General features: G+C 50.0%; 1 long non-coding RNA gene across 1 annotated transcript in view; it reads left to right on the top strand.

Moving 5' to 3' along the window:
* Positions 1 to 10041: 10041 nt before the first annotated feature.
* The window catches only part of LOC141373269 (uncharacterized), a 58417-nt gene continuing 42747 nt past the window's right edge, over positions 10042 to 25711 (top strand). The window contains exons 1-2 of the long non-coding RNA XR_012379052.1: positions 10042 to 10283; positions 21057 to 21282. This is a non-coding gene — a long non-coding RNA (uncharacterized lncRNA). The remainder of the gene's footprint in view (positions 10284 to 21056; positions 21283 to 25711) is intronic.

Raw genomic sequence — 25711 nt, 5'->3', positions numbered from 1 at the left:
GGAGGGAGGGAGAGAGGGAGGGAGGGAGGGAGGGAGAGAGGGAGGGAGGGAGGGAGGGAGAGGGAGGGAGAGAGGGAGGGAGGGAGGGAGGGAGAGCGCCTTGTTGAATTTTGCACCATGGGCTCCTCCCTTTTCCTGGGTCCTGCCCTGACTGATTCTTCGAATCCATTTTCTCATATGTTTTGTCACAACAGCCTCATTTTACGGATGGGGAAAATCTGAAGCCCACGGTGGTTAAGAAACTTGCCTGGGGATCCCACGGCTGGTTCCAGCACATGGTTGCCTGACGTTGGCCTTACCTCCTTTACTCTTCCCACCACCCTGAGACGTAATCGGTCACCTATAATATTGGTTCAAGAGGGCCGATGGCTAAATTTCCAGGAATTCTGTGAGTCAGCCGTTAAACACGGCCCTTATTAAATAGCAAACGAGACAACCATAAGTAATTAAATAAACTCAATCAGAAGCTAATGTAATAAGTCCCCCCGACTCGTCACTTTCTGGTTCTGGTTCCCTAGGGTCGGGAGGGAGTCCTGGCTCCACCACGTAGCAGCTGTGTGACTTGGGCTGTTCTGCGAGAGCCACGCAGTGAGGAGCCCTCCGGGAAGTGGAAGGGCAGGGAACGAGGCCCTCACATCCGAGTCCCAGCTTTGCTCCGGCGATTGGTGTCCATTTCCTCATCTGCAGACTGGGACCAATGGACAGACGAGCACATTGTCACTGATGGCGGTGTCTGCGGTATCTGTCCCATGCTGTTGAACACAGAGCTCTGGAACGCTGGCTGACCACTCATTATGTGCCAAGCATTGTTCTAAGCCCCTTGCTTATATTTTCTTAGTAGCGTTCCAGCAACCCACTGAGATAAGGATTGTTTTTCTCCCATTTTTAGATGGGGAAATAGCCTCGGCACAATGGAGTCCCTTCCCCAAGGTCACACAGCTGGTATGTGGCAAAGGCAGGAGTCCCTCTTGGACAATCCCTGGGACCTAGGAGATGCTCAGTGAATGTTACTGATCAGCTCCTGCAGCCCCCCATCCAGGAGATGCCTTGGGCCCCAGTGTCATTTTCCCTGGGAGCCTCCAGGTCAAGTGTCAGAAAGCATAAAGGCCCTTCAACTTTTCAGATGGTGGGTCCCAAAGCTGGCCGGACCCCCAAGCAGGCAAGGGGCAGAATCCTGCCCCTGCACCCAAACCCTCCTGTCCTCCCTGTCTGAGGGCACCTCCGAGGCAGCTGCAGCTGCTGCTCTGGAGCAAAACATCCCTTCTCTCGAGGGCGGGAAGAGGCCGGCTCCTCCCTGAGCTGGCCCGGATGCCACTTCTTCCGGTCATTCTCCAGGGCGGATACATTGTAGGAATCAGCTACATCGGCCACAAGGAAGAAAAACACCCGCTTCCCATACTCCCAGCACCAGTGGTGGGAAGCTCCAGGCTTGAGCTCCCTGAGATCTCTCCCTGGGCCCCAGGAGAAATAGGCTCCCCCCACTAGGGTGACGTGTGTCCATAGCCCACAGGGGCTGATGGCCGAGGCTGAGGAGGCAGTGGGCCCCAGTGAAGGACCTTGGCTCTGTGTACCAGGCAAGCCTGGGTTTGAATCTCGCCTCTGCCTCTTATGAGCTGGGTGTCCTCGGCTAACTTCTCTGAACTTCAGTTTTTCCTTCTGCAAAATGGGAGAATACCCAACTTATGGCGTCTTACAGAGTTGTGGTTTAAAAGTCAAAGAAATGTGTACAAAACACCTAAGACATAAATGGTGGAAGGAATGGAATACATGGGAAGTGAATGAATACTCACAGCAGTTGTGTGCTGGGCGGTGCGCTAGGCAAGGGAGGGCCCCACAGGGGCGGACACAAGTGCAGGGCCCTGCAGAGGCAGAGAAACAAACCGAGAGAGAAGGTGCCGTGGTGGCGGGGTGGGGGAAGAGCAGGGAACATTAGGCCCCGTCCAGACAGACGCTCCCTGAGTTATTGCTGAGACCTACTATGTGCCCGTGGGGATTATGGGGGATGCAGCTATGCACATAGCCCAGCCCTTCCCTCTCAGATACGACACTGACACGCACAGAAAATTAAATGACAGCACAGGTGATGAAAGCCTTAGAGACTGGGTCACCCGGCTGGCTCCGTCAGAGGAGCATGCGATGCTTGAGATTGGAGTCATGAGTTCGAGCCCCACGTTGGGTGTAGAGATTACTTGGGAAAATTAAATAAATGAGAAAAGCCTGAGAGACCAAGGTGCAAGGAATCACAGAGTGGGAAATGTGGCGCTTGACCACCTGAGAGGGACAGGCAACAGGGAGGACCCTTGTTCAGACTTGCAGTGGAGACCTGCTGGTGAGGGGCTTCCGGGGAGGCCTGAGTTCTCCATCTTGTTTAACAAGGTGCAGGACAGAGGATGGGCCTGGCCAGAGCTTGCTTTCCTCTGCCCCAGTGGTCCTTCCCCCAGTGCCGCCTCTCTCTGCCTCCACTGCTTGGGCCCAGGGCTGAAGCACCATAGGACCTGTCTCTATGGGACCTCGAAGCCAAGCTGGGAGCCTGCCTTGCTAGCGTGTCCCCATTCACGTCCCGCAGGATTGCTGGTGCCATGCAGGGAGAAGGAGTGTGGAAGCTCAGGAAACAAAGCCAGTTCTTAAGTCCCTTGTGGGCTGGGGGGATTGCGATCGGAGCTGGCCCTTTGTCACTGATCTATTTCTCCCTCTTTGGCTTCCTCTTGTACAACTTAGTCCCGGCTGAGTCAGGCAGACCTTCCTGGGTTGAAGAGACAGTTCCAGAAAGAGTATGGAGGCAAGTCGGAAGATGAGGCCCTCCCCAAACTTCCCAGGCGGGGCTCCTGCAAGGCCCCGGCAGGCATGGCCACCTTGCTTCCTTGGAGGCCCGGGTGTGTTCCTGTGACTCCCCTGCCCTCCCTTCAGGTGAGGTGAGTCTCTCTTACAGCACATTGTCTGCTGTGACAGCATGTTGGTGTCGGGGGGCACAGCCTCTTGGTACGTGTGCCCTTATGCTTTACCAAGAGGCTGCTTTCTCCCCACCCGGTAACAATGAACCCATAAGAAGCAATAAAGGAGACAGTGTGGTGATAGCCCACTCCATGCTCCATGCCCACATGACATTAAAAAGGGATCTGTTTTTAAAATTAGGGGAACAGGGCGCCTGGGTGGCTCAGTTGGTTAAGCGACTGCCTTCGGCTCAGGTCATGATCCTGGGGTCCCGGGATCGAGTCCCACATCGGGCTCCCTGCTCGGCGGGGAGTCTGCTTCTCCCTCTGACCCTCTTCCTTCTTGTGCTCTCTATCTCTCATTCTCTCTCTCTCAAATAAATAAAAAAAATAAAATCTTAAAAAAAAAGATGTGTTGGTTTAAAAAATAAATAAATAAAATAAAATTAGGGGAACAGATGAAAAGCCCAGTCCATTTAATTGTGTGGGGTGAGGGGCCGTCCTGTCTCTGGGCTTGCCGAGCTCACACCTGTGTCGGCGGGAGCACTGTCCCGTGGCACCTATAGGGGTGTGTTTCCCCCAAGTGCATTTTCATGTTACAGATCACATTACCCTCAGAGAAGGTGACTCTTTTTGGAAGAAATAGGCTGTTTCTCTGCTCCTCATGTGGGGGATGGGAAGGGAGGCAGTAAGGACTGGTGATTACAAGAGTGGGCTCTGGGGGCACCTGGGTGGCTCAGTGGGTTCAGCGTCTGCCTTCAGGGTCCTGGGATTAAGCTCCGCATCGGGCTCCCTGCTCGGCAGGGAGCCTGCTTCTCCCTCTCCCCCACATCCTGCTCCTGCTTTCTTTCGCCATGTCACTCTCTCTCAATTAAATAAATAAAATCTTAAAAAAAAAAAAAAACCCAAAAACCAAAAAGAAACCAAGAGTGGGCTCGGAAGCTGGAAAGCCAGGTGTTTTCGATCCAGACTTTGCCCTGTTACTCCTTGTATAACCTTGGGGAAGGCGCTTGACCTCTTGGAGCCTCAAGAGCCTCATCAACGCAGATCCTAAGAGTGAATGTCCTCGCAGAGAGCTTGTGGGCATTAGGTGAGGTCATGTGGGTGTGATGGAGCAGGAGGTCCGTGTGGGGGCCTCAGGGCCACTTCTTGCTGTGTGTGACTCCGGGAAAAGCACCAGCCTCCTGAGGCTTGCTCACGTCTGCAGTGGGGGTTACACGTCTGACGTGTGAGTTAGGGGAGGGTCAGATGAGGTCTCTGCACGATGAGGAGCAGGAAGTAAGTGCTCAGTAAACACGGGGGGAAGGACAGGAAGATGACATCCTTTCCCACTTGGCTCTTTCTGTGTTTCTCTTAGGAAGCCCGGTCCTGGGGCCTGGGGTGGTGAGCAGCCAGCAGCGCCCCCCTGCCCTGGGGGGCACCCTCCCTGCTCCTTTGCTTGAATGAGCCTGGCCATCAGTGGCGCCAGGTGGATCCACGCCCTCGGTCACGACAGAACCACGCTCATTTTGCAGCTTGCTCAGTGTGGAGGCTTAAATTCAATGGCTCCGGGACCGCGGAGCCACCTCCTCCCACGACCCGGCCATGTTTTCATTCCTAACCATCCTCACTAACCCAGAACACTTGGGATTCTCTTGTCTCCAGCAGAACCCCAAACACCTCCCACCCCCTTGTTGGTATAGTGATTAATTAAGTGTCTGTCAGTCACAGAATCCAGAGGCAGATATCAGATGACTGTTCACTCAGCCTTTTCCCGAAAGGCCCATCTGGGCTGGTTTCTTCAGCTCAGCAACATCGGCGCTCCTCGACCACCTGTCTTCTTGGCCACTAAGGGTGATGGCCCTGGGGCTGGTGAGCAGCTGTTGTCCATCTCCTGGAGCCAAGCAGGGAGCTCAGGCTGCAGTAGACAGCCATATCTCGTAGAGGCCAAGGGGAAACGGCCTGCTGATTATTGGGCTGCCGTGAAAACTTCACCCTGGAGGTCTTTCACAAACAGGATAGAGTTTCATCTCTCTGGAATGTGTTAGAGCAGCAAGGCCTACCCGCCCTCTCTGCCCAGGTGAAATTCATCTTCCATGAAGGACTGGGCCCCACGTCTGAGCTGCACAGACCTACATAGACCTCCACGGATAGAACATAGAGCCCCACCCATGGCCGCTAAGGCCTTGAACGACTATCTTTCTCCAGGTATGTGTTTATTTCTTTAACTCCCTTGAAGGTGAGGATTACGTCCCACGTGATAGCCACACATCACTTAGCATGGCGCTGGATACTTCTCAAGCATCCACTGAGGCCCTGTGGTAGTTAGGTGGCTGCCCCTAAGAGGGGAGCAGAGCTTCAGAGGATGGCTCACTGCATTGGTAGGTTTTGAGGAAGCCAAGGAAGGGCTGGAGTTTGGGGTGCTGCCTAAGGAAAGTGGGCTCCACAGTGGGGCAGGGCAGTGGGGCTCAGTGCTGGGGACAGCCAGAGAAGGTAGTAACCTGGGGAGAAAGGGCTGGGGCCTAAATACAAGAAAGACACTCGACGGCCTTCAGAGCTTTGTTGAGAACCATCCCTGGAACCCCCCCACATGGCACCGCTCTTTGTGTCAGCGTGGGGTTCAGACCTGGTGACCGCTGACCTCCAGCTGGACGGGAAGGGGTGCAGGAGAAGTGCAAATGAGATGTGGTTTCAGGATAAATGGGGCCTTGGGTGGGCAGAGCCAACGGAAGAGGCTCCAGGCCAGGAGTTTTACAGGGAGACAAGAACTCAGAATGCCCCAGACGGCAGGGCTTCCGGCAAGCCTGGGGGTGTGGCCGCGCCCTGTGTCCTTAAGGCGGGATGGAGGCCTGGGGTTGACTGACCTGGGCTGACCCCTGGGGTGAAGGGGAGAATGAATAACAATGGTGGCCATAGCAATGCTTCACACACAAGTGTGGGGTTTCACAGTTTATGGAGGGCTTTTGCACCTGTTAGCTCAGGAACAGGGAGAGGGAGGAGAATTTCAGGTGCCTCTACCCCATCTATTCCGGGAGGGCCTTAACCCTGGCCCTCCCATTTCTCCTCCCTCTTTCCGGGACAGAGCACTTGTACTGGGATGTGCCGCCTCGCGCAGATCTGGAGCAGGGAGAGAGCAGGGACAGGCTCTGGAAGGGCGCACCTTGGAGCAGCCCTGCCTCCTCTCCCTTAATCCTGCCCCTCCTCCTTCCCAGAGGTGTGCTCCCACACCTGGCTCACCTGGGTTCCCAGGAAGGCCAGGGAGGCGGAACCCCTCTTTCTATGTCTCCCAGAAGGGAGGAGCTCTGGGCTAGGAGCTTCTAGTACCTTATTGGCATCACAATAATCTGTTTCTTTCCTCACCTGTTCTACCTACTGGGCACACCCCTGGCCTCTGCATCTTGCTCTGCAAGTGGCTCTGTGGGCCTGTCGGCCCCAAAGGTCAGGATAGAACACAGAGCCCCACCCATGGCCGTTTCCCACACTGACTCAGATCTCAGCCTCCTTCCTGACAAATGGCACATGGGGCAGCCCCAATCCTGGCCTTGGTAAGTGCCCTGATATTCCTCCACCAGCACATGAATCTTTCCAACTTAGGGATTCTAGCTTCAGAAACTTCACCCAGCATCTGCAGGCCCGCCCTGGGCTGGTGAGGGATGTAACAGAGTCAGAGGAAAGGTATACAGAAGCCCAGAAGGCACGTGTTTTTGACAAGACACAGGGGCATATATCAAAGAACAGGAACGGAGGACCACAGGGGAAAACTGCTCTCTCTCAGAGAGATGGGACAAAGGGGCCAACACGAGACACTGTGAACTTCGTCGAGTGTAGGATGAAGAAGGGGAAAGTCGGCTGGGCCCAGATGTGCAGATCTGGTCTGGCTACATGGAAAGCACAAATAAATTTGATATATATGATTCTGAACCAACAAGAGTGGCAGATTAGGACACAGGACCAGTGGCCTCACCTAGAATTTTCAGGCTAGGACATAAAAGTGTGAGTTAGATGGTCCCACCTATTTAAAAAAATGTCTTATTGCAACCCAGGTCCCCAAGACGTTGTCCCTTAGGAGTCACAAAAAGAAGTATAGGATGCTGTGAATGTGACAGTCAAGCATAATAAGTATTCATTCATTCATTCATTCATTTAGAATGTGTGAATGGGTAGGAGCGGCAGAGAGGGAGGGAGACAGAGAATCTTAAGCAGCCTCCATGCTCAGCATGGAGCCTGACACGGAGCCCAACATGGGGCTCGATGGGGGGCTCGATCTCATGACCCTGAGATCATGACCTGAGCCAAAATCAAGAGTTGGGCGCTTCACTGACTGAGCCACCAGGCGCCCCACGCATAGTGAGAAGTCTCATGTGGAGGGCTGCGCCGTACGGGAAGAGTGGTAGAAGGTACTGCAGTCTGGAGAATTTGATGTCCTCCACTGGAATCAGGTGATCGTTTCCCCAGTGAGAGTCAGTGGGGAACTAGAAGAAAAACATATAGTCAACTCGGCTGGGACACAACTGGTATGCAGAAACAAAGTCAGGGTATGTGCGGTTATGCTGTGGTAATAACCACAAAATCTTTGTGGCTCATGATAACAAAGGTTATTTTTCACTTGTACCATGTGTCTGCTGTGTGTTGGCTTAGGTCTGCTCAGTGGTTTTCACTTCTGGGCTGATGGACAAACGTTGGGACTTTTTGATCTGGGATTCTGACGGTTTCATAGCAGAGGGAAAAGAGACATGATGAATCACTTACTGATCCTCAAAACTTCTGTCTGGAAGTGACCCCTGTCACTTCTGCTCACATTTCATTGGCCAATGCAAGTCATATAGCCTAGCCTAAACTCTCCTGGGAGAGCAAAGGATCGTTCTCCTCTAATGAACAATAATAAATTTACCCCCCCAAAAGTCCTAAAAGTCAGTTTCTGCTTTAGGCCATACTTGGGGTCCACCTCACTAATTCTTGTGAGATGTAGAGACCTCAGAATTTAGTTGTGGACAATTGTCTTAGGATGGAGTTATAGACCCATTGCAGGAGTAGAAGCTCCAGGAGGGACAAGTGTATTTCATTCACTGGTATATCCCAAAGGCTAAGAACACGCCCCTCAACATATCTTTATTGCCGAATGAATTATAAATGGGTTCAAGATGCAATATGACCCTCCCTGCCTCAGCCAAGGAGTATCCGTGTCCCATGTGCTGACTTCTTTGGGTGTGGAGATAAACACACTCAGAGAACCTGTGTCTCTCTGATGGATCCAGATGAGTTGGGGCTTCACCTTCTGCTTTGGGATGCAGTGTGTCCAGCCCAAGATTCAGCAAACTTTTTCTGGAAAGGGCGGACATTAAATATTTCAGGCTTTGCACGCCATCACACGGTCTTTGTCACAACTACGCAAGTCTCTTGTGGGGCAAAGCAGCCATCGACTGTTTATGTCAATGATCGAGGGTGGCTCTGTTCCAAGAAAACTTTATTTGCAAAGCCAGGCAGTGAGCCAGAATTGGCTGGTGGGCGGTAGTTCGCCTACCTCTAATCTAGCCGCGAAGCTGGCTTCTCAAGCTTTGCTTTCTCCCGGAGGGGAGCGGGGGGCCTTTTCAGGACCATGTTAGAGGCATTCGTTTATCACTCTCATCTCCATAAAATGAAGTGCCACGAAATTGTAGTTTTGAAACATCCTGATGTCTGGTTGTGGGTGTTTAGGGCTTCGGTTTATTTTTGTCCAGGGAGGCAGGTCCATCCCCAAACACCCTGATCTGGCCAGGTTTTGGCTCTTGCTATGCTGTTGTAACTCCCAGGTGCTCCCCTCCCTCGGTATCCCCATCTGCCTTGCCTTTGGGGCATGCACCCACTCTCCCCATTTCACCTGCTCCAGGGACCCCCCCCTCCCCAGACTGTCATGGGGGGAAGGGAAAGGCATGTGGCTGGCTGAGGAGGAGGAGCTCACCCCTCTCACAGTTCAGTTGGTCTGAGAAGTACAGAAATCTATTTTCTTAGGTTTGTGGCTCAGATATTTTCATTTCATGGAAACTGATGCCTCAGAATCACAGATTTTTTTCAGGCCGGAATGCCTCTGGTATGATGTGACAGTCTGGAGAGTATTAGCAGCCACCCCTTCTTCCTGGGTCAGTACCAGGCTTATGTAATTAGAAGTCCGAAGACGAGACGGGGAGACAGTCGACTCACCCCGGCCAACAACCTTCCCACCGCAGCCTTCTGGCTGGTTGTCACAGAATTCTAGAGCAGGAAGAGACCTTACACCTAATGACCTCTCCTCCATCTGGTCCCAACTGGACATTTGAACATCGTGAGGACCAAAATGCAACCATCTTGTCCTAGGTATCAAAGGCAGGGCTTCAGACCCCATGGACACTCCACGTCCTATCCTTCAGCTGACTTCCAGACTGCTGCCCGCCCCCGCTCCCCATCTCCTCCAACAAGATAAACACATCTGTGACCCCATCCTGAGGGGACCTGGGGGAAGGAAGGAGGGAGGAGGGAGCATCCCCAGTGCAGACAGAGACTCGGCCTTGACTTGGGTTGTTATGATAGGACCTGCCTCTCTTCTCCAGCTGGTGAGAGCACTGACCCCAGGGAGCTCGAGTCCTGGGGGAGGAGAAGCTGGTGATAAGGGAGAGAAGGGGAGGAGTCTGGCTAGCTCCCACCTCCTGGTTGCTGTTCCAGCCAAGTTGCTGAGCTGGAGAAAGAAAACTGATAACAGATAAGGATGCTTGCTTTCCTGTGGCCTTGTTTACCTAAGCTTGGGTTCTTGCTGGTCCCTGGGGGTGGGGTGAAAGAGCTTTGTGGGTGGAAGGCAGTGCGGGGTTCCTGGACTGAGACTTGCTTTCAGCTGCCTGAGGTCTGGGTGGCATATGGATCTTCTTTTACCTCCCAGCCCTACCCCAGGCTTCCTGTAAGAAGCCAGCTAGGCAATGGCTTGAGCTGAAATCTGAGGCTCTCCACACTTGGAGTAGGGCCTTTCACCCCAAAAGCAGTGGGCTTGGTGACTCTGCCTTTCACCTGGCCTCCTGGGTGTCTGAGCACCTGGGTAAAGATCTCCAGCCCCAGGAAGCCTTGTGGTAACCTGCTTGAGCTAATCCAAATATTCCCTGTCTTGTTTTTTCTGTACTGCATTCCTCAGCCATCCTGAAGAAATGGAGTCTGAACTGTGCTATTATACGAGGAGCTGAAAACCATCAAAGAGCAGTTGCTATGTGCTAGGGAATAGGCACAGAGTAATGAAAAGAATAGACCCAGTCCATGCCCTCATGGAGATTCAAAGCAGTTAAGTGATTCTGTGAAGCATGGGCTAAGGCAGGATGTGCTATGGAAGCACCTAGAAGACACCTAACCTTCCTGATGGTTGGGAGAGACTTTCTGAAGGTGAGTAGGATTGTCTCGACAACTGAGAGAGATACAGGGAAAGAGCATCGAGGCAGAGGAAACGCTGCAGTTGGAAGCACTGGGGAAGAGAAAGAAAGTGGGGTATTCGGTGGGGTGAGGGGAGAAAGTAGTGGTGTTTCGTGAGACCCAGAGTGAGAAGGAAGCAGTAGTGAGAGATGAGGCTGCGGAGGTAGGCAAGGCTGGGTCATGGTGGGCAGGGAGAGGGAAGAAGGGGGACCTGGAGGGAGGAACAGAATGGGAGCAATGGCAGACTGGTTGGGGTGGGAGGTGGAAAGACTCCAGGAGACCTTCCTCTACAGAGAAATGAGAACCACAGTCATTTCTGAGATACTCTTAGCTGGTAACTCTTGGGGCTGAGCCCTCGCCAGCCTCAGCTGGTTGCCTTCCAGCATCAGTGCTCCCTAAATGCTTGTGGGTTTGGGGCTGCCTCCCGTGGGTTCCTCTTGGTCTCAGCCTCATTTGTGGTAGGCATCTTTCTGGTCCCTCCGCCCCGCCCTGGGTGGTGTGACATGACACCAGACTGGCAATGTTGTCCTGAGTGGTCAGCATCTCTGAAGCAGCTCACCCAGGTAGGACCCAATTCCTTTTGAACCTGCCCACCATATCCATCTTGTCCTCATTGGGCAGCAGTTAGAAGGATCCAGAATACCTTGCTACTTGAGCTGAAATACGAGGCTCAAAGCTCATATGTGTGTGAGTCACCCCCAAGACCCGTCAGCAACTCATCCATTTGCCCTGTACTCATCCCTTCCTTCCTTCCCTTCCCCTCAATGGTTATTGGGTGCTTGTTGACTCTCTGGAACTAGCATACACTAGGTACCTTCACTGGCTCGAGCTCTATTCTCAGTCCAGGGAGTCCCAGGGCCGGTAACATTAAGTTTAATGGGTCAGGGTACAGGCTCCAACTTCAGACCATGGGGGTTCAAATTTTCTAACCACCTCAGTGACCTGGAGGAAATCACTTTTACACCTCAGTTTCCTGATCTGTAAAGCAGGTAACAATAGGACCTACTGCATAGGCTGTTGGATTAAAGGAGAGATTCCTGTATAAGGTTGTGAGCACAGTAAGTCACTGAATATTAGTTACTGCTGTTTATATACATCAGCTGCTTACTTTGAAACAGGAAATTGTTAGGAGGGAATCTTTCTGGAGATTTTTACTGAGATGGTAACACAACAAAATTAAAGCTATCTATGCTAACAGCAACTATTTTTATATTCACTTCCAGTATTTATCATAAGATAATAATACGAAAAAATCCAGAAGTCCATAGAACTTTAGGCTTTCTTTTCTTTTCATCTACTCTAGTAAACTAGCTATATATGGACTTAGGAAATGACCGTGGTGTATGCAATCCACCCCCATATCCATGCCGAGATATAAGAATGCTGGCTTTACACTCCTTCCACCTTGTGTGATTGTGGATAACATCTTGGAACCTGTTTCTCCTCATCTGTTTGATGGAGATGATAATATCCTCTCTGGGTTATGGGAAGTAGCACTAACATGGGCAAAATGTCCAACACATAACAGAGGACTAATAAATGGTCGTTCCTGCCCCTTCCTCTGATGTAGTGTGGGGTTCAGAAAATGGGAGGTACCTAGGGGTTGTTGCCCCCAGGCTGCCCCCAGGCTGGCCTTCCCATAGGAAGCCCCCAACCTACCTGAGAGGACTAGAAACTCTACTTTGCTTTAAAGAAGTCAAGGGGGTCAGCCAGCCTCTAGTTGTCTCTCTTCACGGAAGGGCCGGGCCATGCCAGCTTCCTCAGCTGGCCCAGGGGAGGCGACCTGGGAGTGGGAGAAGGTAAGGCGGAAACACTTTCCTGGGAGCCCTTGGGGGCTCTGTCCTCTGTGGTCAGTGTGGCCTGACAGCTGTTGGGAGGAAGAACGGTGGCAAGTGCCGGTGGGTGAGCTGGGGATCACAGTGTTCCGAAAGAGCTGATGGAACAAGCCAGGCACAATGATAGAGAAGCTTCGAAGACTAGGGTTTTGCGGCTCATTCAGCTAGGCTGATGGGAGCAACCTGGCTGAGTCACCTAAATCCCCCTCTTCTTCCCCCCACAAAGGGCCTTTCTCAGACACCAGGAGAACATTATGTTAATAATGAATAATTTTATGGGGAGCCGGGTGGCTCGGCTGGTTAAGTGTCCAACTCTTGATTTTGGCTCTGGTCATGATCTCAGGGTTGTGAGATCGAGCCCCGTGGCGGGCTCTGTGCTGGGCGTGGAGCCTGCTTACGATTTTCTCTCTCCCTCTCCCTCTGCCCCTGCTCCCCTCTCAAAAAATGAATAATTTTTTGTTTGTACAACATTTTAGAAATCACAGCATTCTTTTACATCCATTTTCTAATTTCAGTCTCGCGAAGAGGTGGGAAGGGAGGTAATAATCCTCTTTGACAGATGAGAAAACTGAGGCTCAAGGGGGCTGAGGACTTGACCAGGTGCGCACAGTTCCTGAGCCGGGGTGCCAAGCCAGGCCTTCCAGTGCCGTGGTACCCGCAGCTGGACAATGAGGAGCAGTTCTCCAGGCAACTAGTGATTGGCCACTCAACTAAATTAGCACTTTTGTCCTTAAAATTTTTAAAAGATGATGGTACTGTCTGGCTCTTATTCCTGTTCAGATTCATCAGCTTCTCTTTGGACTTGGGAACTGAGTCCCATGGGAAAAGCTCTCTGGGGACAGAGAGATACACAGTACTGCCCAGCTGGAGGGATTTGTGGCAGCCAGCCCTGCAGAAGGATTTCAGAGTTGCTTGTTAATAGGTGACTAATTGAGGTTACAAAACCACGCTGTCTGGACATCAGCAGTCAGCAATAGGATTAGGAGCCTCTTATCCATTTAGTCTGTCTCTAAGACATGACACTAACAAACAGTGTGAATGTGGGGCCTTGGGAAGCCCCATTTTCCTCTCTGGGCCTTAGTGTCCGCATCTGTGAACGGATAAACCTTGCTCGCCCCTCACCCCCACCGGCCATCCCAATTACCTTAATTTGATTTTCTGTGTGCAGCTTGGTGGCACATTTCTTGAATTCCTGGAAACCAGTCTGGCTCTGCCATTACCAAAAGATGGCCCTGGACCTGTCACTTAGCTTCTCTGGGTCATGGTTTCCTCATATAGGAAAGACTGATGGCGGCTCTTTGGGGTCCTTCCAGTTCTAGTGTTCTCTATGGAAGCCATTCACCAGCGGTGGGCTGGGAAGCCTGGGAGGAAAGTGAGGCCTAGGGGCTTGCCTGGATGGGCCTGAATGACGGGACCGAGTGGGTGGGCAGGGGGTCATAGAAGCCAGTGGAGGGAAAGGAGTCGGGGGAGAGGGCCTGGAAGGTCAGAGTTAGGAGCTGGGGCTGTGAAGAGGGACTCAGAATACTTGGCTAACCCCCTCAGGCCTTGCTCATCCTGCTGGGCTACCTTAAAGGAGGCTCTAAGGCCCAGATACAGGCTGGGGAAATTCTGTAAGGAGGCTGGAGCCAGCTCCAGGGAGACAGGCCGACAGGCCTCTTTTCCTCTGCAGGCCTGTCTGACCTGCTCTCGGCTGAGCCGATCATTCTGAGGCAGGCAAGGAGGAGAGAAATCCCTCAGCTGGAGCTGACTGTGGAGGCCAGCACGGCCAGGGCCAGGCTAGCACAGGGTTAAAACCAAGCTCTCTAAGCAAACAGTATCTTCGCTATCTGGTGTTTGGATCCCAGCATGGAGGAAAGGCGGAGTCCATAGGAGGCCACCGCTGTTATCTTGAGGCAGGGAGGTTCAGGGGGAGGGGGAGGGGGAGCGGAGGGGGAAGGGGGAGGCAGGCGGGCCTACAGATCACTGTTCACTCCAGCTCTCGGGGCTCTTTCCCATGATGACCACTGCCCTTCTTTAAACAAGTGCCCTGGAGCCACCTCTAGTCCAGAGAGACCTAGATTCCTTTTTCTCTCGGACCAGGGTGCAGAGTGGAGGGGTCTTGTGGCTCTAGCCTCTTCGCAGCTAATGGGACCTGAGTTTCAGTTCTGGCTACCCCCTCCCGGCAAACTCAGTCTCCCCTCTGTGATGCAATGGCTTCATCTTTTCTAGGAGAAAAGTCCCTTTGGCCACCCCTCTCCCTCTGGCTCATGAGGGTATCATGAGGGTACAAGAGGTCCTCTTGGTCACAGAGCTGTGGGTCCTTAGTGAGGCCCTAGGAAAATATGGAGGTTTGAGGTTCAAGAAGAGCCTGATGTGTTATTACCTATTGGGTCCTGGCCACCATGCTGGTCCCAGGTGGGACGTGGAGCCAGGCTCAGACAGAGCAGGAAGCCAAGTGCACTTCCTTTCTTTTCCTTAGTACAACTCAGCCCTTGGAGTCAGCTGATTCCCCTTGCCTGGCAGCCGGGAGAGAGTGAGCGTGTTGGTTTCTGCACGGGACCCCCTGAGTCTTCTTGGAAAATGACACATGTCTACAACCAGCCTTGCAGGCCATGAGCAGCTGAAAAATGGGACTGCAGGGCCATTGGCCCTGAGTGGTCAGCACCCTCTGTGATGAAAGGGTAAGAGGTGGGGGCCTGTGTGAGGTGTCTTCTATCAGCTGGAGACAGGCGTCCGAACCCCGGAGTCTGAAGGCAGATCCCTGGGGGCTGCACCCCAGCCACGTGACCTTTGTCACACAAAAAAGTTCTCTGCCTCAGGTTTCACATCTGTAAAACCAGCACTATACTAATAATACATGCCTTATAGGATTGTTGCAAGAATTAAACACGATCGAGAATGTCAGTGGTCCTGGTGGAAGCTTTAGCACATTGAAAATGCTCAGTAACTGTTGGAGAAGGGAGAGAAGACAGAGTGGAGGGCAAGAGGAATGGGCAGGTGATCTTTCCTAACCTTTCAATGCCGTGAACTTGGGGTAGAAGTCCAGTGGAGACCCAAAGACACTAGTCTATGGGGGGAGCGTTCTGGCCCAGACAATGGCATTCTTTGGATAAAGTTATTTGGATTAAAGGGACAGAGGATGTAGAATAGGAGCAGGTTCTCACAGGCATCCGCTCTCCTTCCCTCAGAGCCTACAAACAGTTCATCCCTAAAATGCTCAGTGCCCAAAGGTCTTTGGAGGCAAGTATGGGGAGACAGGGCAGGTTCTGTGGTCAGAGCCTAAGACCGGGCACGGGGACTTCTGTTCTCCCGGAAGCTGCTTGTTACATCAACTGGAACAAATTTCTTACCCAGTCATCCCTGGGCAAAGGATGAGGCAGATAGGTCTTGCTGCTTCTGAGCTGGGTGACCTTGAGCATGTCATTTGACCTCTCAGTCAGGGTTGCTCATCTGTGACAGGGATCATAATCAAGCCTCCTTAGGAATGCTGGTGAGGATGGAAATGAGATCACCATGTGCATTGGTCCTGCCTGGTGAATGGAAGGAGGGGTTGTGAGCGGCAGCTTCCGCTCATGTCAAGGGGCAGGGCTGGGCACCACCTGGAGTGAGCAGGAGGAGATTCTAGGATCTTCTCCATCTCAAACACGGCCTCTGAGGAGCTTAGGTTAAAAGTACGTAGGGCCACCAGTTCAGAGGGCAAGGCTGAACAACAGGGAGGAAGGTTCTCAGTCAAAGTCTCCAGTAACTTTGTGGTGCCACCTTAAGAGAAATTGGTTTGGAGGCTCAATTCTGAAAACTGGGCAAGTCCTACTCCCTTCCTAACAGAAGGAACAAATGAGAATTAATTAGTAAACGTGGCTGTCAAACGTGGTCGGTGTGGTTATTAACTTAATGTGTTTGTTTAAAAGGGGAGGCAGGCCTGCTCCAGCCTGGGCGTGTGAGCTGCCAGCCAGCCAGGTTTGATGGGAAACCCTGTAGATTGTTTCCACATGCGACTTTACAGTAGAAATAATTAGTTGCAGTGGTGGAAGGCCTTGGAGGCAAGGACCGAGGGGTTCGGATGATGGATTTTGCAGTCCTTCATATAAAGCACAGAGGCAGTCCCTCAGGGAAGTTTTGTACCAGGGAGAGGGCGCTCCAGGAAAGGCACCTCTGTCTGGGCCAGCAGGTGGGGTGACCAAAGGTGTGGGGCCGGTGGGGGTAGGAGAAGACGGTGCGGAAAGGCTTGTTGGTAATGAACAACCTGAGTTTTCTAAGATGTGTTGGCATGTGAGGGTCGGCAGTCGGCAGACGGCATCTCTGCTCTGAATGCCACTTTAGTTGACTCTGGCTTTGGCTTATCTACTTCACTACTTCTTTCTGTATGCTGGGTTCCCAAGCATCTTAGTCCTGTTTCCCAAGGCAGAATGGAGTAGCGGCTGAAAGCAAGGGCTCTGGAACCAGACTGCTTGGATTTATTTATTTATTTATTTATTTATTTATTCTTTTATTTATTTATTTGAGAGAGAGAATGAGATAGAGAGAGAGCATGAGAGGGGGGAGGGTCCGAGGGAGAAGCAGACTCCCTGCTGAGCAGGGAGTCTGATGCGGGACTCGATCCCGGGACTCCAGGATCGTGACCTGAGCCGAAGGCAGTCGCTTAACCAACTGAGCCACTCAGGCGCCCGAGACTACTTGGATTTAAATCCTGGCTCCATTACTTACTAGCTGTGTGACTTTGGGAAAATTACTTAACCTCTCTGTGTCTTAGTTTCTTTCATCTGTGGAATGGGCATGATGGTATTTTATAGACTTGATTGTGGGGACTGAATAAGTTAACATTTGTAAAGCTTTTAGACCAATGCCTACCTAGCACGTGGTAATATGCTACATAAAGGCTAGTTAAACAAATGAATGGGTTCTCATTGCCTTGATCCAGTGGCAGAGTGGGCTGCTTTAGGTTGCCCGTATATTTATATTATTTCCTCTCCCCCAAGCCGTTTCAACACACAGTCTAAAAACAGTATGTTTTCCATGCTTTTGACATTTCATTGCATGGCTCTTTCTGACCCCTTGGCAGCTTGCAAGCTACCTTACCCTGAGCCCACCATGACTCTGTGAACCAATTTTCCTCATCGGGATCCCCAAATCTTACCAGCTGCTGTGTCCTTTGTCCTTTGCAAGGTGATTCCTCATCAGGGAGGGTGGACCCGGCCTCTATCTACACCCACCCTCCCTGTGCATCTGCCTTCCAGGGCTGGGCATTGCCTTGAATCCAGCAGAGCGCTGTTCTTGTGGCATGGGAGACAAGGGTGTGTTGGGGTGCTGCAGTGTCCATTTTGGGTTCTGTCTGGAATCCTCAGAGTACTGTGGATATCTGCCATGCTGGTTTGCCATGGGGCCAGGCCAGAGTCTTGTATGCATCAATGAAGGATATTTTATTGACCGTCTCCTTGGTTTTTGCCTACTTTGTTTGGTGTGCCTAACTCAATATTTTCAGTAGTAAAGATAGAACACTATGGAAAAGAATGCTGGAAAATAAAAGCTAGTATAAACCACAAATATAGATAAGTAATCAGCAACTATTTCTCCCTGAAACCTGAGCAGACTGTGTGGTTAAATGTGTGTATAGGCGTGTTGTGTGTCTATTGAGAACCTTTAAAATGTTCACGTCTTTCAAAATAATATCACCTCTGGGAAACCATCTTCAGGAAATGCTATGAAACTTACAAAATGTTTTATGCATAAAGATGTTCTTCATGTAGTTATTTATAAAAGGAAAAACTGCAAATAGCCAAAATGTCCAGCATTTGGGGTAGGTGATATAAAACTATGGTTATACCAGTTCCAGTGGTTTTCAAATTTGTGTAGCTTTATGAGTTGCTTGAGAAACCTATTAGGATGAGGATTCCCAGCCTCCACCCCTAGAGATTGATTTAATGGGTCTGGGATAAGATCCAGAAATCTGCATTTTTAACATACCCCATATAATTCTGATGCAGATGTTCTGCAGTTCACATTTGAGAAAACTGATCAACGTAATGGGATATTTTGCAGTTATTTAAAATGATGTTTATAGAGAGATTGTAATAACATGGAGGAATGCTTTAAAATAAAAAAGTATGTAAGATTGTATATATAACTCTGCATTCAATTATGAAATAAAGCTATGTAAAACAAAGCAAAAATGTATAAAAATGTAAACAGAGGCAGTCTCAGGGTGGTAGGGCTATGGCGATGTTCTTCTCTTTTTGTTTTTTATATTTTCCAAAATTTCTAAAACAGTATTATTTTTGTCACAAACCCCACAAACCTATATGTTTAAAACAGAAGTTGTTCTTTTTGCAACAAATTAAGAGGCTCCCCATTTTGGGGGATTCATACTCTGCGGGGTTTCATTTTGTCTGTAAATAGACCAAGGACCCTGAAGCAAAGCAATGCTGGGTTCTTCATCCTCTGAGCGGCCCAGACCCTTCTTGGAAGTGCTCACCGCCAGGCTTCAGCTACAGACAGTTAATAAACTTCTAGAGTTATCCAGCACACATTTGTTCCCCTCACCCCCCAGTCATTGTTAAGAGCTTCCATCTAGACACTGAAAAACAAACTGAGGGTTCTAGAGGGGAGGGGGGTGGGGGGATGGGTTAGCCTGGTGGTGGGTATTAAAGAGGGCACGTTCTGCGTGGAGCACTGGGTGTTATGCACAAACAATGAATCATGGAACACTACATCAAAAACTAATGATGTAATGTATGTTATTAACATAACAATAAAAAACAAAAAAATTAAAAAAAAAAGAGCTTCCATCTAGGGGCGCCTGGGTGGCTCAGATGGTTAAATGTCTGCCTTCAGCTCAGGTCATGATCTCAGGGTCCTGGGATCGAGCCCCACGTCCAGCTCCTGGCTCAGTGGGGCCTTGCTTCTCCCTCTCCCTCTGCCTCTCCGCCTGCTCATGCTCGCTCTCTCTCTCTCTCTGTATCTCCGTGTCTCGAATGAATAAATAAAATCTTTAAAAAAAAAAAGAGCTTCCATCTAAAGAATTCTTAGCAAGGGATGGTACAGCGGGTTATTTTGGGGAGCTGGACCATTTCAATGAAGGTGTCTTGAGAAAATTTTCGATGAGATTACAATTTGTGCAGGATGGTGACGTCCTCTCTCGGGGAGGTGGAGCTAGAGAAAGCACAGCTGTTTTCTGAGAGGTGCATGCGTCAGTGTGCTAGTGCTACCGTAAGGAAGTGCCACAGACCAGGCGGCTTAAAACGTAGAAATTTCTTGTCTTGGTCCTGGAGGTTAGAAGTCCAAGATTGAGGGTCAGCAGGGTTGCTTCCTTCTGAGGGCCCCAGGGAAGGGTCTGTTCTGCGCCTTTCTCCTGGGCTTATAGATGGCTGGGTCATCCCGCCCAACCCCAGTCTCCACGTCATCTTTCTTCTGTTCATGTTTGTGTTCAAATTCCCTCTTCTTAGAAGGACACCAGCCATATTGGATTAGAATCTACTCTCATGACCTCATTTTAATTGAATTACCTCTTTAAAGTCCCTATCTCCAAATATGGTCACATTTTGAGGTTGGGGGGCCTGCTTGTCAGAACTTCAATATATGAATTTGAGGCTGGGGAGACACACGGTTCAGCCCAGAGGAAAGCTTTACAGAGCTAACAGATGGTAGAAGGCAGACCTCATTTCAAGAGCCCAAATGGGTCCCCGACAAGTCAGATTGAACTGTTGGAATGCATCTGATAGCTTGAAAATGGAAAGTTTGAGGCAATGTGAGCTGTTTTTTTACTGAGCTCCGGCCAGAGAGAGCCTGCTCGGGCCCGGGCTTGCCACATGTCTGGTGCTGGTGATAGGTATGTGCCCCAGCTTAACCTGCTTCTCTCCCCGTCCGGTTGTTGGACTTTCCAGGCATGTGACGCAGGGGGATTGGTGCAGGAGCCTCTCCGAGCCTCCCCTGTAGAAACGGGAATAAAAATTCCTGTCCTGTCCGATCTCCCAGGCTGTTGGAGATAAGGTAAGGAAGGGGCTGTATACACTGCAAAGCACATTCTGTCCCCCGTAGGCAGGCAGTGCAGAGACCATCCTGTCTCACCGGCAGCCGGTGGGCACGAGCCTGTGTCTGAAGGCTTTGGGTTCACTCGTGCTCAGAAACAGCGTTCAAGAAGGGGAGGCAGCCTTGACTCTGACCGTGCCATACATTTGTTGATAAAGCACCATCAAAAGGGCCCTAGTCAAAGGCCTCCGGACATTGTTAAAAAAAATAAATAAATAAACCACCTTATTATGAAGGTCACATATGTTCCTTACATGAACATTTATAAATTGGATATAGAAAAACAAATAAAAGCTCCCCATTCCCTACCATTCTACCTCCTTCCTACCATCCGGAGACACCCCCTCGGCCCCTGCCCCCATGACTTACTATCTTCCTGTGTTTCCTATTCTTATACAAATATGTATATACATACTTTTAAAAAAATGGTAATTTGGTTCATACTGTTCGAAAACTTGTGTTTCCAACTTAATGAGTAACTGTGGCCTTCTTTTCCATGTCTTCTCATGGAGATGGATCTTGAAACTTAGTGCTGCATAGTATACCATAAAATGGATATATTCCTTCATTAATGGACATTTAAGTTATTTCCAGTTTTAAAAAACATGATAAAAAGGACTACGGTGAGTATCTGTGAGCACTTGTGTGAATGGACCTCTGTAGGATGAAATTCTAGACGTGAAGTAACTGACTCAAAGGGGATATTTACACATTTAAAACATCCATAAGTTTTGTAAATTGCTCTACAAAAAAAAAAAAAACGATTGTATCAATTTACACTTTCTCCCACAGTTTCTGAGAAACGGTATTTCACCATATTCTTGCCAACAATGGACGTTATGTTCTTTTTTTGCTGTGCATTCTCTAGAATGTCAAGGATGCCTATTTTTTTGAGACTGTGTTCTTTCAGTATCTTCCCAGAGGTACTCAAAATCATGATCACAAGGCCTACTGGAGAGAAGCAGCTGGGTCCAAGACCACTGGGATTTGTCAACAATTTATTTCTCAAGGAGCCCTCTGAGCACTGGGAGCTTATCCGAGGGGATTTTCTACCTGAACCCAGTTTTTGCACAGACCTGCAGAGAAGCTCATGTCTTGTCTTTCTTTTCACGTGAGAGAGGAGAAAAGAAATGAAGGTGAGTTTGAGCATCTAACTGGACCCACTGACCTTGAAACAGTTCTCTAGCTATCTGTCTATCTCATCTGATTGGTTTTTCTGCTTCCCTAAATAGTGCTTATAAGGGGTGCCCCTATGAAACGCTTAGTCAATCAACTCCTTATCAGCAGGGAAGGCTGGCCTTGCCTAAGCTCATTCACCCCTGATCTTGTGAGGACACAGCAGACACTGGCTTCTGCCCAACCCAGGAGGCAGGCCGAGTGCCTCTTAGGGTACCAGTGAGCCTGCGGCCCCAAAGCAATGAGAAAAAAAAAATGCAGCTCTGATAAAGTTATGCAGAATATTGCGTTTGGAAACACATAGAAAGAAGCGATTTTTATTTCTGAATGGAGGCAAATTTTTCATAGTGTTTTTATCTCGAATCCCACCGCAGATGGTGCCATATGTTTAGGGCTTAAGAATCAGTCTGAATCGATTCCTCTGGCATTTTCTCCCACCCCCCAAGTCATGGCAGATTAAGCGTGCTCTGAGGCTCTGGGATTTTCCAGTCTTTCATGGAGGCCCTGCCTGCTGGGATTCTTGAGATGGGGCTTCATTTCAGTGATGTGTTCAGAATCACTACATCACAGGGCGGTGGTGGGGATTTCACTAAAAAGCATGTGAAGGCACCTGACAGTGTCGGTACTCAAGCGATATTAATTTCCTCCCCTCATTAGAAGCTTGTTCCGTCTGAATCATGGGATTGACAGGGCGGGACTTTAAAGACTTTAAGAAGTCCTTTATTGCTTTAGACACAAAGTTCTAGAAAAACAAAAAGGGAGAGGTGTGAAATTGGCATTTTGCTACCTTTCCTTGAGGCTGTAGCCTACACCGTGCCCACCATAGGGTCCTCATACGTAGTTTTTCATTGAGTTGAGTTGAATCGAATCGAATCATGCTTGTCTTCTCTCTATCCAAGGTGAAATGTGTGTGATTCATGGAGCAAAAGCTTTCCTCCTTCCTAGAGCTTCTTAATTTCTGCATTTTCATGACCTATGGAAGACTTATCTTTCATGTTGGAGAGAGGGAAGTCAGACTGTGCATTTCCACAATGTGCTAAGCATGGTGCTTCATGTTGTCTTCCCAACAGCACTAGGAGTATTGTTATTTTCTAACAGAAGAGCCAGAGTTCCAGACATTTCTTCCCAGAGTCACATAGGTGATCAGAGGCAGAGCCAGGACTTAATGGCAGGTCCACCGGACCGCATTTCGCTCACCGTGTCCTTGGCATCAGGCTGGCCGGAGTGAGTCCACGTCAGGAATGTCAGCCCGTTGTCGAGTTTTAGGTCCAAGTATACAGAGAACCTCAGCTCCCATGCCTTACCAGTTAGCTGGAATGTCAGGTGCCTCAGAAGCACCCCAGCTGTGGGATAAAGCTGTGTCATCCAGGGCCCAGGAGCTGGGCACAGAGGGGCAGAGAGGACTCTGTAGGGGTCTTGGTGAGGTGAATTTGCAGCCTCCTCCATATCCCAGGCCTTTCAGTGTGTCCTGATCAAGACCCTTCCGTAGCTGCTTTCTTAGGAGAGGCTCACCCCTTCACTAAGCCCCAAGGGACCACAGTGGCCACTTAGAACCCATTCATTCATGTGTTCTGTCATTTATTCCTTTGTCTAGTGACTGTTCATTGAAGCCTCTCCTGCCCCCCTCCATCACTCTGGGTGCTGGGGATAAAGCAGTAACAAAGGAAGACACTCTCCTTGCTTTCCAGACGCTAACTGGGCAGCAGTGAGATAGTTAAAGTCAACAGATACAGAGGAAATGCATGGATCACACTTTTATACGTGTGACAAGGAGAAGAAAGTGCCCAGAAATCTAGAAATAACATTTACACTGAGACCTAAAGGGTGAGCTGAATTTGTCCAGGCAAAGGGGTGGACAGAGCATTTATATAAGCCCACCAGGCTTGTTTTAGTGCTTTATAAATACTTACTTAATCCTCCTAACAATCCTATGAATGGGTGCTATTATTATCCTCATTTTACAGATAAAGGGCCTCAGGCACAGAGAGGTTAAATGACTTGTCCAAGGTCACCCACCTAGGAAAGATCAGAGCCAGGGTGGATGCTCATCAGCACATGGATGGTTCTCAAAACAGGGATGGGATGGGGCCTCGCTGGGTTGTAACCACAGCCCTAGAGGAAAAAAAAGACTTAGATGGAGCGTGGAGTTAAGGAAGACCTAGCCCAGTGGACTGAAAACAGTAGTTAGGAAGTTGGAATCAGAGGCAGGCAGGTGGCGGGCATGGAAGGAAGTATTTCTGTAAGGAGGGAGCTTTTACCTGGCCAAATACTGCTGACTGGTGGGGCGATGGGAACTGAGAAGTAACTGGTAGGTACCGTTGTAACCCTTGGCAAGAGGAGAATGGTGGGAGCAAAGCCCAACGGTAAAGTTTCAAGAAAAAAGGGGAGGAGAGGAGGTAGTGACCATGAAAATCAATAATTATTTTGAGGAATTTTACTCTAGAAGGAAGATGACAAATATGGTGGTGCTCCAAGAGTGACCTAGTCCCAAAGGATCTTTTTTCTTTTTCTAAGATGGAGGTAGTGTAACACGCGTGTGCATGGGGCAGAGCTAGCGCACCCAGTACACAGTGCCGCCCCTGGGGAACTCGAGGGAATGGAGTCCGGGTGGAGCGCAGGGCTGGCCTTGGCCCGGGGCTGCTCCGCAGGGGTCTCTTCAGGTGGGCTGACAGCCACTGCCGCCTGCAGCCTTCCTGAGAGTCTACAGCAGCTGCCCTCGGAGCAGCATGGTTCTGTCCCTGGATGTCACCAGTATTTTGCTGATGGTGCAGGCGGAGGGGAGGAGAGCTGACGGTGGGGGTGCGGGTCAGCCTAGGCTGTATCCTTCCGGAGCTGTGAGCTGAGTGAGTAGGAGAGTGTTAGTTGCACCAGCTAAGGGGAGTTTCCTCGAAGACTCGTGTGGCCCTTGCTTTTCAGGGGCCCTGGAAATCCCTGCTGTCACATGACAGACTTGGGGGACACATAGCATCAGCTTATTGGACCAACAAGATAGCTGTGAACCAACAAGATAGCCGTGAACCTAATTCCAGCAAGTTTTACTGTGGAGTTTCTAATGCATAAAATTGGCCAATCGGTGCCCTGGGGTGATGAACTCTTCTTCAGGGTCTGAACTTAAGAAATGCCTAGCCCGCAGGAAGCACTGCAGGTTCCATCCCAGCACCCCAGCATATACCTTCTCAGCCTGGCTGAGTCTGACAGAGAAATACACAAGACAAAAAGAGGGGAGGAACTACATTGGGAGAGCTTTGAATGCAAAATCAGGGGATTCCCCATTAGGGAAAAATTCCTCTGGTTAAAAAAAAAAAAAAAGAATTTGGTAAATGAGGCAGAAACACGGCGCTGTAAGACACCCGGCACACCACAGGCCTGCTTACTTCATTAACCACTTTCTCATGTTTAAAAAAAAAAAAAAAAAAAGAGTCTCAAAAATAATACATAGGTAGATAGCCCCCCGCTCTCTGCCCGGGAGAAGGTGTGTCAATTTCTCTTTTCCCCAATTTATTGTAGGTTGTATTGTAAGTCGTCTTCCTACAAAGTAATAAAATGTAAATGTGGGTTTTAGGTATGCTAATGTTTCCGGCTGGCTGAGCAAGAATTCCCAGCCAGTAACGGGGCGAGGGGCCTACAAGGAAGCTGTGGGAACCGAGTGGGGGGTGGGGAGTAGAAGGGAAAACAGAAGTTCCCCATTGTTTCAGTTTGAGAAAACCGGGATTTAGGAAACCGTGTGATTTGATGTGAGCAGGAGACATCAGAAGGGAATATATCCATTAACCATCCAGAGGCAAGTTGACTTTCAAAGGGCTGAAAGCAGTGAGCACAGCCCCTTCGGAAAGTCTCTCCAACAACACAGTAGGAGAAAAGGAGGAAGGACCTGCTTCACCTCTGGGCAGGGGCTGGTGCTCCGCCTCTGGGAGGCTGAGCTTGACTCCTCCTGAAGCCCCCCCCCCCCCCCCCCCGCGGAACCGGGCCCGAAAGGGGCCCTCCAGGTCACTGAGATAAGGTCCCATGATTGCCCCAGCAGAACGTTGGGAGGCCTTCCGTTAGCTCATTTTCTTTTTTTGTTTTAAGTTTTAATTTTAATTCCAGTTAACATCCAGTGTTCTATCAGTTTCAGGTGTACACTAGAGTGATCATGAACTCATTTTCTCTCAAATCAGTCCTCCAGCTTATAATGGAAATGGGTGGTGAGGGAGGATTCATGTACAGAAATTGGTTAAACCCACGTTGATTTGGTAAACTAAGATGTACCTGTAGCTCCAGGGTGGAATCCATCTGGAAAGACAGCACAAAAGCTCGTGACTTGGGTTTCTCATTTCTGGATGGAAAATCCAACGTTTACTATAATTTGAAGGCAGGCTGGGCCCCACAGGGACTCCAGGCCAGCTGGGG

This window comes from Callorhinus ursinus, unplaced genomic scaffold (assembly GCF_003265705.2).
Source record: "Callorhinus ursinus isolate GAN/ISIS: 27379988/994484 unplaced genomic scaffold, GSC_fseal_2.0 scaffold8, whole genome shotgun sequence".
In the NCBI taxonomy this organism is placed as follows: domain Eukaryota; kingdom Metazoa; phylum Chordata; class Mammalia; order Carnivora; family Otariidae; genus Callorhinus; species Callorhinus ursinus.
This window is presented reverse-complemented; position numbering and strand designations above follow the sequence as displayed.